The 18456-nt window shown below is 41.3% G+C and overlaps 1 pseudogene; it reads right to left on the bottom strand.

The window, feature by feature from the left end:
* Positions 1 to 16417: 16417 nt before the first annotated feature.
* Positions 16418 to 17953, bottom strand: LOC100434288 (peptidyl-prolyl cis-trans isomerase FKBP4-like; annotated as a pseudogene).
* Positions 17954 to 18456: the final 503 nt, after the last annotated feature.

The following is an 18456-nucleotide window of genomic DNA, read 5'->3' as shown; positions in this document are numbered from 1 at the left end:
GGAAGCATCCAGCACAGGAGAAAGATGAAGGCTGGAAGACTCAGTAGTCTGCTCTTCTATCTTCTCCTGCCTCCTCCCTGGCAGCTGATTAGATGGTGCCCACCAGATTGAGGGTGGATCTGCCTCTCCCAGACCACTGACTCAAATGTTAATTTCCTTTGGCAACACCCTCACAGACACACCCAGGAACAATACTTTGCATCCTTCAATCTAATCCAGTTGACACTCAATATTAACCATCTTCTTACTAAGCAGTTAACTCATAATAACACTGCCAAAGAGAACTCTAACAGTTAACAGAAGCATTGTTTGTTGTCCTAAGTCTGTCATAATATTCTGTATAACCTTTGAAGAAACATTTAAATTTTCCTCTTTCAAGCAATGAAATGTGCACTCCTTAAATTGAAAGAACATGAGCCTCCTTGATGTGTTGCCTGACATGGTGGGAAAGGTGAGCCCCTGAGTCGGAGGACTCATCCCGGATTCCATTCTCTCACAGGCTTGTGAAAGCAGAAGTCACTTTCCTTCTGACCTTGGCATGTATCCTGCTTCAAGAATGGAACTGGAGGCATATCTATTCTGATTACAAAGAAAATTTAAGTCACTCTCCTATAGAATTTTAATTTCAATCATTGTTTTAGGAATTCGCAAGTATATGGCATGTTTTGTCTTAATTAAGACAGAACATTTTCTATTAGTTAATAGAAAAAGTGTCCTTTTTCAAAAAGAGAAGTGTTAATGTAATGATAATAGTAATGACTTCACAGAGTGTGTGTTCTGTTCCAAGCACTTTAAGCATATTAACAATTTAATCCTCACAGTAATCCTTGGAGGATGATATCATCCTGATTTTGCAAGTGAGACAACTGAGGCACAGAAAGGCCAAGCCTTATATAGCAGAGCTGGGATTTGAACCCAGGATGTCTGGCTCTTAATGCTGTTAGTTTACATTCTTAACTGTGGGCCAGATGTGTGTAACTGACTATCAAACATCAAACATTTGATGATGATCATCAAATGATGTCAGAACTATCAAACATTTGTTCTGACACAAAATTCTACATCTAAATTCCAATCTCCATTTTACATTTCTGCTAACCTGACGGGGGAAAAACTTTTATTTTAATATGACCAGGGATCCACATTTTGAAAAATATTGCCAGTGCAGTCCTGACAGCCACTTCTTCATTCTTAAGCACCTGGGAGGAAACTGTTCAGAAGTGGTTTGTTATGAAATGGTAAAATCAGCTCTGCCCTTGCTGATGAATCCAGAATAATTACCAATGACTAAGTCCAGCCTCATGACCACTTTCTTGAGTGACATTGAGTTTGCATCCTAATTTGAAGTTTACAATTCTGGCAAGATATTGGACAGCTGCATGGATAATTTTGTTCACAAATATAGATGCAAAACTCTATGCTGCGTTAAAGCTGTTTTAAAGAGCATACTTTAGGACTAGTGTTTATTTCCTTGTGTCTAAATTTCCTGTTTTGCATTTGCTTCAGCTGAGATTGTTTTGGGCTAAACTTATCATCCTACACAGACCCTTGGTATCATGTAAATCAAAATAATCATTAAAACACAGACATATTTAATTATATGAAATTTGTTGTCTCTACACTAAAGTTTTTCTAACATTCTTAAATTTTGTCTACATAATGAATATATTTTTAACAGAAAAAAAACTATAGGTTTGATTGCCTGCTTATTTAAATAAAAAGAGAAAGAAGAGATAGAAGAACTATGAACTCTTTATTGGTTACCAAACAATAAAAATACTTTTTTGGGAAAAAAGTAAACCCTATTGTTTCCTTGAATGTGCTTGTTCTTTCAGCTCAGTCCTAAGAGTGGATGATTACTGAGCACAGGGCCCTGAGATGAACTGAGGGACTCGCATCTCATTCAAGCCTCAGAAAGCAGTGGAAGGATTAACGTTTTCTTCATTTTATAAAGAGCACACTGAGACTAAGAATGGTTGATTAGTTTGCCCAAGTTCTCAAGAGTAGTAAAATTTTGAGCCATTAATTTAAACAGACATCTGGAGGTAGACTAGAGCTGAGAATGATCTCAATTAAAGGAAGGAATTCTGTCACTTTGTGGAGTTTTATGAAGAGAGAAGATAGAAACCAACTTACTGAGTATTAAACAAAAGACTATTTCCCGAAAACATCTTTCCACATTCATTCTTCAATCAGTAAAATTTTACTACCATTAAGGCAGAAAAAGGGTTAGACACAATTTCTTCCTTCAAGAAGTTTAGAGGTTAATAGGGACACCACAATATTCGTGACATAACTTAAAAGCTACATAAAAATGGTATAGAAAGGTAAAGATTTCTCTGTGAAAGGGGTATAAAAAAGAAAATATTTTCCTCACGGTAAGCTTGAAGTTTCTTCCTCCCTGGGAGGCTTAAAGGAGTCTTCATGATGGAGATCTAGAATCCATCTTTAGTTGGTTAGTGCATGCACATGTGAGAGGGAAAGCCATGCTGGACCTGATCCAAGAATGAGGCTGGAAATGGGTGTACTTTTAAGATAATGAATAAATAAATAAATAAATGATCTTATTTGCCTAGGAGCCTGCAAGGGACTAATGGAAGCTGTGAATAGAAATACCCTTTGGAACCAATTTGGAGATGGCCTTGAAAACGAAGGGAGTATAGAATTTTCTCCAAAAGAAAATAAGAAAACTTTAAAGGATTGTATCTGCGGAAGGGCAAGATAGTAACTAAATCTTCGAGGAGGGAATAAGCCCTTACCTCACCGCTGTTCACCTTTTTGAGGGCTTACCATTCACAGCATGGGCCCCTGCTCCTGGCCCTCCCCAACACCTAGGCAGAGTTTCACTCTTAGCCTCTGTCAAGTGTGATCACCAGCTGACTTATCTATCTCTTTTTTTTTTTTTTTTTTTTGAGATGGAGTCTCGGAGTCTCGCTCTGTCGCCCAGGCTGGAGTGCAGTGGCGCCATCTCGGCTCACAGCAAGCTTCGCCTCCCGGGTTCACGCCATTCTCCTGCCTCAGCCTCCCGAGTAGCTGGGACTACAGGTGCCCACCACCACACCTGGCTAATTTTTTGTATTTTTAGTACAGACGGGGTTTCACCGTGTTAGCCACGATGGTCTTGAACTCCTGACCTCGTGATCCACCCGCCTCGGCCTCCCAAAGTGCTGGGATTATAGGCGTGAGCCACCGTGCCCGGCCGTCTATCTCTTCTTATCAGTAACTGGGCAGTCTTGATACTGAGCTTCCCAGCTGTGGACCCACAACTAAATTAATGTAAGACCCAAAGATCTGAAACGCCCTTTAAGATGCCACCCTTGAGAATAAAGAATGTTAGATACCAGCAGAGGTTTATGCAAGAAGAAGATGGAGTGGTGGAGAAAAACTGGGAGTAAGAAAATTAAAGGAAGAGAAAATAATAAAAAAGAACAGTGATCATTTGTATTAAATAATGAGAGTGAAAATAAGGCTAACAGTATTTTACAGGTGCAGTGGATCACAGGTTGTTGACATGTAACCAACAAGAATTGGACGATATGGCTACAACCCTTTGTCTGCAAAAGCTCACATGTATTGGCTAGTAATGTTCAAGTAATTCAGAGGACATTAATCAGTTAAATATCTATCCACACATGTCTTCTCTAAAAAAATTCAAGTCTCCATTTTTTTCTGTCTAATACTTCTGACTTCAAGGATAGAGTCAAGAGAACTGGGACCAGGAATTGCAACTATTGCAGTGAGGCAAATCCCCACAATGTCTCTTGACAAGAGTCAAGAGAGAAGCAGCTAAACAATGGGACTGTACCCACCTATGACCTTTTAAAACAGCTCTTTTTTTGTGCTTCTTTAGATGGATAGAAGTGAACTTATATGTATGCTTTGATTTTTGCAAAATTCTTAGTCTGTAAAAGATGTAGTTGTGACTAGGAGACTAACTCTCATTTGCCTCAGTCCTAAATTCAGTGTGTTCAGTATAACATTGAGGAAATAAAAATCATAATAATGATTTCAGAAGTGACATATTAACGCCATGTTTTTGAAAGAAAGTGTGGTCAGGCTCTGTGCTAAAAAAAATTCTACCTACTGATGTTGCAAAAGCGTGTCATGAGATGATCTTTATACTGAAAACTAGATTTCTGTGAATGTGCAATGACTTTTGGGTCCTTTTCTTTCCATATTCAAATCTTATTTCACTTCTGTGAGGTTTCCCCTTATTTATGGGTTTCTTTAATCATATGCATATATTTTTTATGTTGAAATCTAGTAAAGGTATAAGCTTTTGTTTCATTTTTAGCATGGACCTAAGAAGCTCTTCCATCATAATCTATGGCTTTCATTATTGATTCTGTTTATAGACAGGATATAAATATAATATGAAAATCAAAAACAAGTTTTAAACAAAAATTGTTTTTAAAATTAGATTTTTCTCTTCAACTTAAATATTTTACCCTTCCAAAGGGCGAGGGAAGGGGGAAAGATGAAAGTGGCAGAATTAATGTAGAAATAAAATGTTTGGAGCAGAGCTTGGGCTTTTTCCCATAGAGTGAATACTAAATTTTATCAGTATAATAATCCATCACAGTTTAAAAAGAAGCAACACATTTTCCAATTACAATGATAACTTTTAACATATCTAACATTTTAACATCTCTGTATCTTCTAATACATTAGACTTGAAAAATTCTGTAGTGATTGCTTGTCTCAGCATTTTGCAAACATCATCATTGCTGTACCAAAACAGAGTTCGCCAATTTTGGAAAGATGTGTGCGTGGCTGAACCTCTTCTGGGACTGGACCACGGACAGCAACTACTATATGTGCAAGTAGTTGTTCTCTGGTGAGCTGAAACAGTTACTCACATCCCTTCCCGTGCTCTGAGGTTCAGATGAGGAGCCCTGGTAGAGAAAGGCAGCTCTAGATCTTTGTAAGAAGGTATAAGACACCAAACTGTGCCCTTCAATGGAAAGTATTAATATAATACATGTCTCCAAGGAAGGGCTGACAATGGGAGTTGAAAGCCACCAGACAGCAAGCGCAGGGTGCAAACTCTGCAGCTCTCAAAATGAGTGGGAAGGTAGTTACACAAAGTTGGTGCCCCCCATACTTGTCTGGAGGCCTGGCTGAAGAGCCAATCCTAGCATGCCTCTCCCATCATCGTGGCCACTCTAGGAACCAGCCCCAGCCACAGGTTCCCTGCTAGGCAAGAGTTGTCATGCTTCTTTTAATAACTTCGAGTAGACTTAAAGTTTTCCTTTTGTCTTCTTCACCAGAGAAAGAAAAAGTTTACTTTTGGACAGGTTGCACTAAAGCACTTTAGATGTTCTCTTTTCTCTGGTGGAAGCCTGTATCTTAGGAGACATGGGGAGCCTGCTGCTGGCTCACCTGTCACGGAACTGAATCTTGAAGCTTTCATCTGGTTTTTCCCAGGTGAGCATTTTAAATTTCTGCTTCAAAGTCTGTCTTTGTACTTTTAATAAATAAGGCATTTGTACTGATGGAATCTGCAAGACAGGCTTGAAGGAAAAAATAAGTGTCTCAAAGTCTGTTTCTTTTTACATGAACAGTCATGTAAAAAATGTATTAAAAATAGCCTTTTTGACTTGGAGATCTATTATGTTCAGTAGCTAAACTATAACACAGAAGACCACATGGAGCATATACATGAAATATTGTTGAGGTGGCCATTTGGAGTACCGGGTTCTAGTAAGGACTCCACTTCAATTGGCCGCATGATCCAAGGATGGGCATATCACTTCTCCAGGACTTAGAGTCTTCATCTCTAAAGTGAAGGCTGAACATAACAGGTACCCTTAAAGCTGCAAAGCATCACACAACATTTCACACCTGTTTACCCTCTCATTCTCTTAGATAACACTTTTTCTCTTTCCTCAAAATGCCAGTGTCTCCTCTCCCAGTCTCATTCTTAGCTCTCTACTTCACCAGAAAACTGAGGCAATCAAAAAAGAATGTCCATGAGCTTCCAACATCACATTGGCTTATGGCTGTGATCTGAATGTGTCTCCTCCATAATTTAGGTATTGAAACTTAATGGCCAATGTGACAGTATTAAAAGATGGGCCTTTAAGGCCATGCGGGCTCCTCCCTCATCAAAGGGATAAAGGTCTTTCTAAAAGAGGCTTCACACAGTGTCTGGCCCTCTTGCCATGCTACCTTCTGCCAGGTGAGAATGCAGCGAAAAGGACCTCACCAGATGCCAAAAAGGACCCCACTGTCTCCTTGATCCTGAATTTGTCAGCCTCTAGAACTGTGAGAAAATAAATTTCTTTTTTTTTTTTTTTTTTTTTTGAGACAGAGTTTTCTCTTGTTGCTCAGGCTGGAATGCAATGACACAATCTCGGCTCACTGTAACCTCCGCCTCCCAAGTTCAAGGGATTCTCCTGCTTCAGCCTCCCAAATAGTGGGCATTACAGGTGTGCACCACCACGCCTGGCTAATTTTGTATTTTTAGTAGAGACAGGGTTTCACCATTTTGGTTAGGCTGGTCTCAAACTCCTGACCTCAAGTGGTCCACTGCCTTGGCCTCCCAATGTGCTGGGATTACAGGCATGAGTCACTGCACCCAGCCAATTTCTTTTCTTTACACATTACTCAGGCTGTGGTATTCTGTTATAGTAGCACAAATAGACTGAGACCAAAACTGATACCAGGAGAATGGAGTGTTGCTACAACAAATACCCGAAAATGTAGAAGCAGCTTTCGAACTGAGTAATGGGTAGAGGCTGGAACCATTTTAAAGGGAATGCTGAAAAAGCCTGTATGGCCCAACCTGGCACATTAAGGGTGATTCTGGTGAGGGCTCAGAACAAAAGGAGAGCTGTAGGGAAAGCCTGAACCTTCTTAGTTTATCTTAGACAAGTTGTTATATTATCTCAGTGGCTGTGACCAGAATACTGGTAGAAATACGGACAGTGAGGGCCTTTATTATGGTATCTTAAAGAGAAATCAGAAACACCTTACTGGAAACTGGAAGAAAGGCCATCACTGTTACAAAGTAGCCAAGAAGTTGGCTGAATTATGTTCCTGCCTCAGTATTTTGTGGGAGGTACAACTTAAGAGTGATGAACTAGGATACTTGATGAAAGAAATCTCTAAGCAGCAAAATGTTGAAGGAATTGCACGGCTTCTCTTAACTGCTCATAGCAAAATGCAAAAAGAGAGAAATGACTTAAAGATGGAATTTATAATCAAAAGGGAAGCTCTCACATGTAAAGAATGTAAAGATTTGAAAAATTCTCAGCCTGGCCATGTAAATAACAAAAAAGCATGCTTAGTAGAGAAAACCAAGGGTGTGCCCAATTGACAGTCTGATAAGCAGATTAGTGTGAATAGCAGGAAGCCAGGAGCAATTTATCAAGATAATGGGAAAATGACCCCAAAGACATTTCAGAGATCTTTGAGGCCGCCACATTCTTCACAGGCAGAGTGCTAGGGCCTTGGGGGTACAACAGGTTTGAGGGAGGGGCCCAGGGTGCCCATGGGAACTTGAGGCTTACCATCCAAGGCCGCCTCAAATCTCTGCTCCCTGCATTCTGGCACAGTGCTCCTTGGCTGCCCCAGCTATGGCTCAAGCAGGCCTAGGTGTGGCTCAAGTCACTGCTTCAGGAGGTATAGGCCATAGCACTTGGCAGCATCCATGTAGTGCTAACTCTGCAAGTGCACAGAGTTCAGGAGCTTTGAAGGCCTAGTTTCCTCCCCTAGGTTTCAGAGAATGCCACAGAGTGTGTCCACCAGAGGAATGCACGGTGGAGTTGTGTGAGTGGGGCCACCTCAGAGAGTACTCACTAACACAAAATCTAGTGGAACCATGGGGGTAGGGCCATGCTGGAGACCTCCACATTTTAGAGTCACCAGCATGCAATGCCAGCGTGAAAGAGCTGCAGGCAGGAGACTCCAACCCATGAGGGCTGTGGTTTGGGCTGTGCCCAGCAAAGCTATGGGGCTGTGGCCTTTGGAGCCTTGGGGATCCAACCCCTGCCCCAGTCTGCCTTGAAGGTAAAACATGAGTCAAATAAAATTATTCTCAAGCCTTAAGATCTAATGTTGTTTGCCCTTTTGGGTTTTGGATTTACTCAGAACTTGTTACCCCTTTCTTTTAGCCAATTTCTGCCTTTCAGGATGGGAATGTCTATCCCACACCTATACCACCATTGTGTTTTGGAAGCAAATAACTTATTCAACTTTGCAGCCTCATTGCTGGAGGGAAATTTGCTTCAGGATGAATTGTTCCTTGAGTCTCACTCATACCTGATTTACATAAACCTCTGGACTTTAGACTTTTGAGTTGTTTTTGGAACGAATGAAAACTTTTGGGGCTATTGGGATGGAATTAATAATGTATTTTGCACATGAGAAGGCTATGAATTTTGAGTGGCCAGAGAAGAATGCTATGATTTGAATGTATTTCTGCCAAAATTAATATGTTGAAACTTAATGAAGAATGTGATCATATTGAGAGGTGAGGCCTTTAAGAGGAATTAGGCCATGAGGATTCCCCCTCCATGAATAGGATTAAGGACTGTCTTAGTCCATTTTATGCTGTTACACAGAATACCACAGACTGGGTAATTTATAATAAACAGAAATTTATTGGCTCACTATTCTGGAGCTGGAGAGTCCAAGATCAAGGGACTGACTCCTGGCTAGGGCCTTCATGTGTGTCCTTTCATCGTGAAGGGCATAAAAAAGGGGTGAGAGAGAAAAAAGCAGGCCAAATAGGTCCTTTTATAAGGAGCCCACTCCCACAATAGCAGCATTAATCCATTTATGAAGGCAGAGCCCTCATAGTGTAATCACCTCTTAATACTATTTTAATGGTAATTAAGTTTCTAACACATGCTTTTTGGGAGGACACATTCAAACAGCAGCAAAGCCCTTAAAAAAGAGGCTACATGCAGCATTTGGCTCTCTTGCCCTTCTGCCTTCTGTCATGTGCACAGGCAGCAAGAAGGGCCTCAACAGACATCAAATTCTGGCATCTTGATTTTGGGCTTCACAGTTTTTATACCTGTGAAAAAATTAATCACCCGATCTGTGGTCATCTGTCACAGCAGCACAAAATGAACAAAGACACTTACCCACCAGTACCTACACCCACAGAGTCTGCCTTCTCAGCTTTTAACTTAGACTAACTACCCTTACTCATATACAAAGCTCATACTTCACCTATTCAAAAATAGAAGTCACAAGATTAGCTCACCTCTGGCCTTTGGATTTTTCCTTTGAAAATTCTATTAGTATCCAGTCATGCTATATTCCCTATCCTTAAGGGCACAACAACAATAGAACACAAACAAAAATAAACTTTTCTTGGCTTTACATTCTCTGCCAGCTCCTGTCCCATTTCTATTCTCTTTTGCAACACAATTCCTTGAAGGAGTTATCCACACTCTTTTAAAAAAATATTTTTCTCTGTTATTCTTGTAAACACAGTCCAATCAGATTTTTCAGCACTCCCCCTACACTGCTCTTGTCAAAGTGTCCAACAAACCTCACATTGCTAAAATCAGTGGTCAACTCTCAATTCTCACATTACTCACACTATCTGCAGCATCTGATATAATTCGTTACGACTCTTCCTTGTTATTTTTTTTTCTTGTTTCAGTCAGTCTTTTGGCATTAGTTCCATCCATATGCCACTGACTTCCAAATGTGGCTGTCTAGCCAACACCTCTCTCCCAAACTGCAAACTAAAATTCCAAAAGGCTTATTTGACTCTTTTTAGATGTCTTAGAGATATCTCAAACTTATCAAATGTTCAAACCTGAACTCCTGATCTTTACATTCAAAACTTTGTTTACCTGTAAACTTCCTAATCTCATCTGGTGGAAACTCCATTCTCAGACTTGCTTACACCAAATATTTAAGAGTCAGACTCATTTGGTGGTCTCTTATGAGCTCACACTTGCAGTTTCACTCCTATGGAGCTCAGCCAGGGCTAGAACTTCCATTATGGTTTAAATCATATGGCTGGTAGTTGTGCTGACTATTGGCTGGTTTTTGGGGCTCTGTTCTCCGTCAGTCTAGCTTAGCTATCTATCAGCATGGCAGCTGCATTCCAAGACATAAAAAATGGAAGGTGTGGGGATTCTTGAAGTTTTGTCTTTGGAGTTGCACATTGTCATTTCTACCACATGATATCCATTAAAGCAACTCATAAGATCAGTACAGATTTAAGGGGAGGTAAGATAGAGTCTATGTCTTGATGGAAAAGTGGAAAAGTCATATTGCAAAAGGGCATGTAAGATAAAATGGAGTGTTGCAGTCATCTTTGGAAACAATCGACCGTATAGGACATCTTCAAATTACAAAATAAGCTACTTGCCCTAGAATGCGCCCTCTTTCCCCTTCTGTTACAAGCACATGACCCAGCTGTGATTAGGCAGATATGGACCATACCCTAGGGCATGGAATAGCAAAAAGTTGAAAGAAACCTGTACTCGGATAATCATGCAAAGCTGAGTTGCTCATCCCATGATTGTTAGGTAAAGACAAAAAACTTTCTTCCATCTCCCTTTCTACCCATTCCCTTTCACCCTCACCCCTTGTATCTTTAATGTTCCCTGAACTGGCCAGGCACTCTCCAGCCTTAGTCCTTTTAATTGTTCTGTCCACCTGAAACATTCTTTCCACAAATATATACAGGGCTCGCTTCTTCACTCCATGCAAGGGTTTATTTAAACATCACCCACTTAATAAAGTATTTTTGACCACACTTTTTAAAATAAAAATCCATGACTAATGAAGACTGACACACATTTAGTCCTTTGAACAATACCTAGATAAAAATGTCTGTGGAGTGAAAAGAAAAAATGCTGACTTTGCTGTTTACTGGTTTTCTTCAGGAAAGTCTCATTATCTCTTAGACTACTTCATCAGAAAATGGAGATAACAATGGCTTTCTTTTACGGTCACTGTGAAACTTAGATGGCCCCGTGTTTGAGAAGTCCTCCTTATGAGGTCTCCCTCATGATTGCTCTTCACTTGAGTTCAGGCTCCTGCTCTTTGTCGCTCCCCTTTGTGGAGACAGACAGACTTTCTGGAGCTGACTAACCTTGACTAACCTCTCAGTACCCAACCCACATCTGGCTACAGGGGAAAGAACATGTTTGTCACAGAAACTAGGCTGGTTGTACCATCCCCACAAGAGTGTATTCAGATTCTTCTTCAGAAGAGTCTAGAATTGCACCAGAACTCTGACCCCCAGCCCAAAAGCTTGCATCAATGTGGTATTTTTATAAACGTGTACGTAGTGAAATGACTACCATAATTAAGCTAATTAGCATATCTATCACCTCACATATTTACCTTCCTTTTTTATTGTATGAGAACTCTTAAGATATATTCTCTTAGCAAATTCCAAGTATACAATACAGTATTATTAACAACAGTCACCGTGCTGTACATTAGATCTCCAGGACTTATTTCTCTTACATAACTGAAATTGGACTCTTTAATCAATGTCTCCCAATTTCCCCTACCCCCAACCCCTGGCAAACATTATTCTACGCTCTGCTACCCAGATATTTTGTCTCTCTATGTACATTTTAGATTGCACAAAATAATTTGCTGTTGTAATGAATGGCATTGCATTGGATCCACAAATCAAGTTAGGAAGACATCTTGACAACATTGAGTCTCTCTATCCATGTACGTGGAATAACTCTCCATGTATTTAGTTCTTTGATTTCTTTCATCAGCTTTATAGCTTTCCTCAAATAGATCTTAAACAAATTTGGTAGATGTATACCTACGTTTTTAATTTCTAGGGGTGCTAATGTAAATGATATTCTGTTTTTAATTTCAAATTCCACTTGTTTATTGCTGATGTATAGGAAAGTGATTGATTTTTGGATATTAGCTGTGCTCTTATTTTTATTTCCCTCATTTTCCTTGTTTTGAATTTACTCTGTTCTTCTTTCTTATTTCTTGAGTAGGAACTTAGGGTATTGACATGAGGACCCAAATGATGCTGAATAGCCAAAACAATATTTAGCAAGAAGAACGAAGCTGGAGGCATTATACTCCCTGATTTCAGAACATGTTATAAGGTGATATTAATTAAAACCACATAGGTACTGCTATAAAAACAGACACATTGACCAATGGAACAGGATAAAAAGCCCAGAAATAAACCCAGCCATTTGATTTTTGACAAAGGTTTCTAGAACACACAGTGGGGAAAGCACAGCCTTCTCAATACATGCTGTGGGAAAAACTGAGTATCTGCATGTAGAAGAATAAAATGAGATCCTTGTATCATACCATATATAAAAATTAACTCTAAATTGATGAAAGACTTAAATATAAGACTTGAAACTGTAAAACTATTACATGAAAACACAGAAAATGCTCCAAGATATTGGTTTGATCAGCGATTTTTTGGATATAACCCTGAAAGCATAGGGAAAAAAAGCAAAAATAGACAAATCGGATGACATCAAGATTAACTATCTTAATTATATTATTTGATGAATAGAAGTCATTAATTTATAGAAGTTCAATTTAATAAACTTTAAAAATATTTGGTGTCTTTTTCGTCCTGTTTAAGAAATCTTTCCCTATCTCAAGGTCATGGAAGATATTTTGTACTGTTTTGTTACATAATTTGTATTGTTTTTATTGTCTAAGCTTCCACATTGTGGCCTATGATCCATCCTGAATAAATGTTGCTAAAAATTAAACTTTGACTTAGCTTACTATAAATTATATTTATATTTATGTATTACATATGAGAATTATTTTACTATAAAAACTATAATTAAGGCAGAATAGAAAGTTTAGATACATATTCATGAAGATGCCACTTCCATTCAACGGACAAAAGGATAGTCTTTTCAATAAAATTTACCAGATCAGTTAGATATCTGTAGGTGTGGTGGGTAACTTTATCTTTAAACTTGGCTGGGCCACAGTGCCCAGATATTTGGTCAAACATTATTCTGAATGTTTCGGTCAAGATTTTTTCGTTTGGATAAGAATAATACATAAATCAGTGGACTTAGGGTATGCACATTACCCTCCATGGTGTGAATGGGCCTTCTCCAATCAGTTGAAAGACTTAGTAGAGCAAAGACTGGCCGGGCACGGTGGCTCACGCCTGTAATCCCAGCACTTTGGGAGGCTGAGGAGGGCAGATCACGAGGTCAGGAGATAGAGACCATCCTGGCTAACACGGTGAAACCCCATCTCTGCTAAAAATACAAAAAATTAGCCGGGCATGGCGGTGGGGCGCCTGTAGTCCCAGCTACTCAGGAGGCTGAGGCAGGAGAATGGCATGAACCTGGGAGGCAGAGCTTGCAATGAGCTGAGACCGTGCCACTGCACTCCAGCCTGGGCGATAGAGCAAGACTCCGTCTCAAAAAAAAAAAAAAAAGAAAGAAGATGGGCTTAAAGTTTCATAAAATATCAGTCATATGAGAATAAGGAAAAGGAAAAAAGAATGTAAATGAAAGATAAAGACAGAGAACAAGAAGAAAACACAGCGGAGAATCAGAAATAAAGAAGATTGTTGAAAGAAGAGAATATATTACTATATTTATTTATTGAATACATTGATTAGGCTCTGTTCTAGGTGGCAGGATAAAGATAGATGTATTATCTATGTAGATAATATATAAATAATAAATATATATTATTACATAATTTATAAACAAGATAAATTATCTATTTATAGTCTAATCATGAAGATGGCACATTAATACCTAACAATAACAGGTAGAAATAGAGCCGGTGAAGATGAGACAGAAAGCATCATAAGGATGGGGGAAACACAAGGACACCATGGAATGGGCTGGTTTTGGAGTTTTAACTCTGCCTCAAGAAGTTATGGTACTTGCCTAAGCAAAGAGGTGGAAGTCTTACAGAAAAGGAAAATGTGAATGGACACAGTTGAGTGTTGGAAGAAAGAATGAGGGTTGAGCTAAGTTGAGCTGCCAGGGTAGAGAGTAGGGCAGAAGTTAATTTCCAACAAGGTGCTCAGAAGGATCTGATCATGGAAAGTATGGGTTTTATAGATTTCATCCTTTTAACAGAGGAGCATCTGAAGCAGACCTTTCCTTTGGGACGATTATCAGGACGGAGGACACAGGGTCCATTAGAGAAGGGTAACTGAGAAGTGAGGCATGACCATGGAAGCTTATGGGTGGTTTAGGCATAAGGTAACCAGGGCCTGAGACCAGAGAAATTCCCGCAGCAAGAGAAATAAGAGAAAATAGAAATGGGAAGTATAGGAAAAGGAAACATTTTACAGCTCTTATTCCATCTCTGGGCGAGCTTATACATACACAGTCTAGAGTTTTTTCTCTTGTTGATGGTGAAAGGGAATAAACAGCATGAAACTCACCGTGGAGGCTAAGATAGTTTGACTCAGAACTCTCCCCACTGCTTGACCTTTCATGACCCCGGGTACACACTAACTCTGAAGTTAGTGGGCAAGGTGGGCAGGGGCTCAGGGACTCCATGAAATCCATCTGAATGTTAGCTCTGTCTCTCACCAGGTTGGGGGGCCAGGGGCTGTGGCCTAACCTCATTGTGCCTCAGCCAATTCTTCTGCATGTAAAATGAGGATATTCACTATGTGGCCATTGTGAGATGATCCATGTAAACCTGTGTAGCACTGAGCACATTGTTGTTCTCAGTAAATGCTGAGCCCTAATACCCAATATACCCACAGCTCCATGCATGTGCTCCTTAGCAAGCATACTCAGACAGCTTGGCTTGTCTGCTTGTGTCACATTATAAAAGTTGGCTTCCTGGTTATTTCTACAGTGCAGCCCATAATACCGATTTCCTTAAGAGCAAAAAAAAAAAAAGCCTTATTTCTTTCCTCAAAGATGAGAATTGGCCTTTTAAAATTTTTCCTCAAATGACAGGACTGGTGCTGTAAATGCTTATGAAGACTGGTCCCTTTGCATGTACGGGCTTATCTTCCTGAAGATACGAAGCTGTGGCTAGCTGCTTTCTTCTGTTTTAATGACCTCAGAATGCACAAAGCAGAGGTGCAAGTGGAAGCTGCAAAGAGCTCTACAACCTCTGTCAAGGTGCTTGTCCTTGCCCAAGCTGCTACTGTTCTTGGTGGAGATTATTCCCCGCTGATCTAAAATATGCTCTAAGGCCAAGGTGGGTGGATCACACGAGGTCAGGAGTTCGAGACCAGCCTGGCCAACATAATGCAACCCCATTTCTACTAAAAAATACAAAAATTAGCTGGGTGTGGTGGTGCACACCTGTAATCCCAGCTACTCAGGAGGTTGAGGCAGGAGAATCGCTTGAGCCCAGGAAGTGGAGGTTGCAGTGAACCAAGATCGCACCACTGTACTTCAGCCTGGGTGACAGAGAGAGACTCCATCTCAAAAAAAAGTAATAATAAATACATCATAAAATATGCTCTAATGTTGGAGTCAAAGGTCAGCACTGTCACTACACAAAGCCTCACTTTGAGTAGAGATGCCTGCTGCTGCTATTTCTTGGGACATGAGCATTCTTTAACTGAGTTTAAAGTTCTTGAATTACAAATGGATAGCAATACAGCTTCACAGAGGTATGCTCATAAAGAAGTCTTCACACTTGAAGATAGAGTGGACACACACACACACACACACACAGACACGCACACACATACACGTTTAGAGAAGTTCCCTTAATCAATCTGACAGCATGTAGTTATAAAAAACACGGATTTTATGAGGTGATGGTACAGCTTCTGCTGCCCTATATACTATACCTCTGGAGAACGAAGAGCACTGAATGCTATATTTTTACTTTCTATGTTTGGAACTACACTTATTATCATGCCATTACTCAATAAACATGCATCACAATGTCCCCATACCACCATGAATGGGCACAAATAACCCCATCCTATTGTGGTGGGGTTAATTTTTTAGGACACCAGGTGCTGTCCACTGTTAAGAACATCAGTTTGCCTGATTTTTTCAAGTTTATTCTCCAAGAGCCCTTTCACTCAGGTTGGGTCTGCAAAGCACCAGCAAGTCCAACAACTCAAACAAATGTCTACAGCTGCACGTGACAGATAAGTATAGCAGCTAACCCAAAGCAAATAAAAACAACTCCTAGGGAAAATAAGAGGGTTGCTGGGAGGGCTTTTACTTTGAGTGCCACTGGGTCTTACTGATTTGAGTGCCCACATGTTTCAGAATTTAGGGTGTGGGAGTGACCAGGGAGCACAGTGACTAGAGGAAACAAGAAACAAAGTAGACATTGTTCACTTTGGTTGCTAAATTTAATATGTCCCTATTGCACTTTTAGTTTTGGGAAATTTTTCCAACATTAAAAAAAAGAAAGCTCTTTTAAAGAAGAGTGTTAAAACATTGGTTACGTGAGACCCAAGGAGGATTCACCTTACAAGGTGAAATTATGTGTTTTAGTCAATTTTCACACTACTATAAAGAAATAACTGAGACTGTGTAATTTATAAATGAAAGAGGGGTTTTTTGTTTTGTTTTGTTTTCACTCAAAATTCTTCCGTTTTTACAAAACTAACAGGGTGGAGTGGGGAGACTGGGGGGCAGGCAGCCTCAGGACTAGGGCTGGTGAGAGGGGCTATGCTTCTGTCTCCACCTGAGACTGGCTCCCTGCCGTGTTGCTCTTCCACTCCGCCTTCATCTCTGTGTCAGTGGGATGGTCTCCTGAGCAAGGCTCTGCGTTGGCCTTGTTCTCCTCCTCAGCCAGCCTCTCAAACATTTTGGCATAGAACTTCTTCCGGGCAAGCTGCCTGCGGATCCGCTGCTGACACACAGCCAGCTGGGCCCTGGCGGCTTTGTTGTTGGGGTAGAGCTCCAGGACCTTCTGGAAGTCAGCCCGAGCCAGTTCAAAGTAATTCACCACCAGGTGGGCCTCTCCCCGGCGGAAGGGGCCCTTCTCGTTGTTACTGTCCAGTTCTAGGGCCTTGTTACAGCTTTCAATGGCAGCAGAGAAGGCCTGTAGTTTCAGCTGACACATGGCCAGGTCGAGGTGAGACGCCAGTCGAAGGGCCTGTGCCTTCTGTGCTTCCTCATTGGAAAAACTAGACTCATATTCCAGCCAGGACACAATCTTCTTACACTGTAGTAAAGCTTGCTTGTATCTGCCTTCCTTGAAGTACACTCTGCCCTGCTCTTTCACTATGGTGTTCTGTTCCAGCTTCTCTTCTGAAATCATCTCCCAAGATTCTTTGGCCTTTTCAAAACTCTTGAGGTGTAATTCATATTTCAGCTCGGCATTTGATGGGATTTGGAACTTTTCCTTCCCAACACTGCCAAAAGCATAGCTGGGCCTGAGGTACACAGTGGAATGTTCTCCTTTCTCCAAGTGCTGAATGGCCCTCTCCAGATCATAAGGCAGATCCAGGTTCTCCCCCACGCTAACCTCAAAGCGGAGCGCCCGTTGGTCAAAGAGCTGGTCCTTGCAGCACCCTTTCAGCGCAACCTCCAACATAGTGCCCTCATCGGGCTTGACATAGCCTTCACCGCGAGTCCCTATTCTGCGGACGATTCCCCCATCTTCCTCTTCCGTCAGATCTTCTTCCTTAAACAATTCCACCTCAAACACAAGCGTGGCATTATGGGGGGACCGTTGGAGGACTGCCTACTGAACCCTAGGCATATTCTGGTTTGCAGGTGATGTGGCACACCTCCCCCACCTTCATGATTGCTACGGCAATGTCCCAAGCCTTGATGACCTCCCCTTTTCCCAGGTCAAAGGAGAGTCTGTCCTTGCCACCCACACTGGAGTCAAACTTTGTGCCCTCTAACAGCCAGCCAGTGTAGTGGACAAAGACTAGGTCCCCAGTCATGGGCATCTCTGTACCTGTGCCCTCTCTCTTGATGACCTTCAGCACTCCTTCATCCTGTTTGGGGCTGACTTCCACTTCCTTCTTGGGCAGCGGCTCCGGCTGCGCCGCACTCTCGGTCGCCTTCATCTCCTTGGCTGTCATCTCCGCGTGGCGCGAAATTTTTCCGGGAGCTGGCGCAGGCGCGAGTGCACTCTGGGCCGCAGGCGGGGGCGCCACCTGCAGGGCATGCGGGAGGCCGCGCACTGCGGCGCTGACTGCTGACCGCGCAGAGGCTGCAGCACCTCTCAGGAAACAGGTTTAATTGACACAGTTCCACGTGGCTGGGGAGGGCTCAGGAAACTTACACCATGGTGGAAGGCAAAGGAGAAGCAAGTGTCTTCTTCACGAGGCAGCAGGAAAAAGAAAACAGGCGAAACTTCCTCTTATAAAAAAAACCGTCAGATCTCACGAGAACTCACCAGCAGGAGCACAGCATGGGGGAAACTGCCCCTGTGATCCGATCACCCCCCACCAGGTCCCTCCTCTGACGTGTGGGGATTACAATTCGAGATGAGATTTGGATGGGGACAGAGAGCCAAACCATATCAGTATGTCTATTCAGAAAAATGTTTATGTGTATATATATATATATATATATATATTTT

This window comes from Pongo abelii, chromosome 13, assembly GCF_028885655.2.
Source record: "Pongo abelii isolate AG06213 chromosome 13, NHGRI_mPonAbe1-v2.0_pri, whole genome shotgun sequence".
Classification (NCBI taxonomy): domain Eukaryota; kingdom Metazoa; phylum Chordata; class Mammalia; order Primates; family Hominidae; genus Pongo; species Pongo abelii.
Note: the sequence above shows the minus strand (reverse complement) of the source record. Positions and strands in the feature narration are given on the sequence as shown.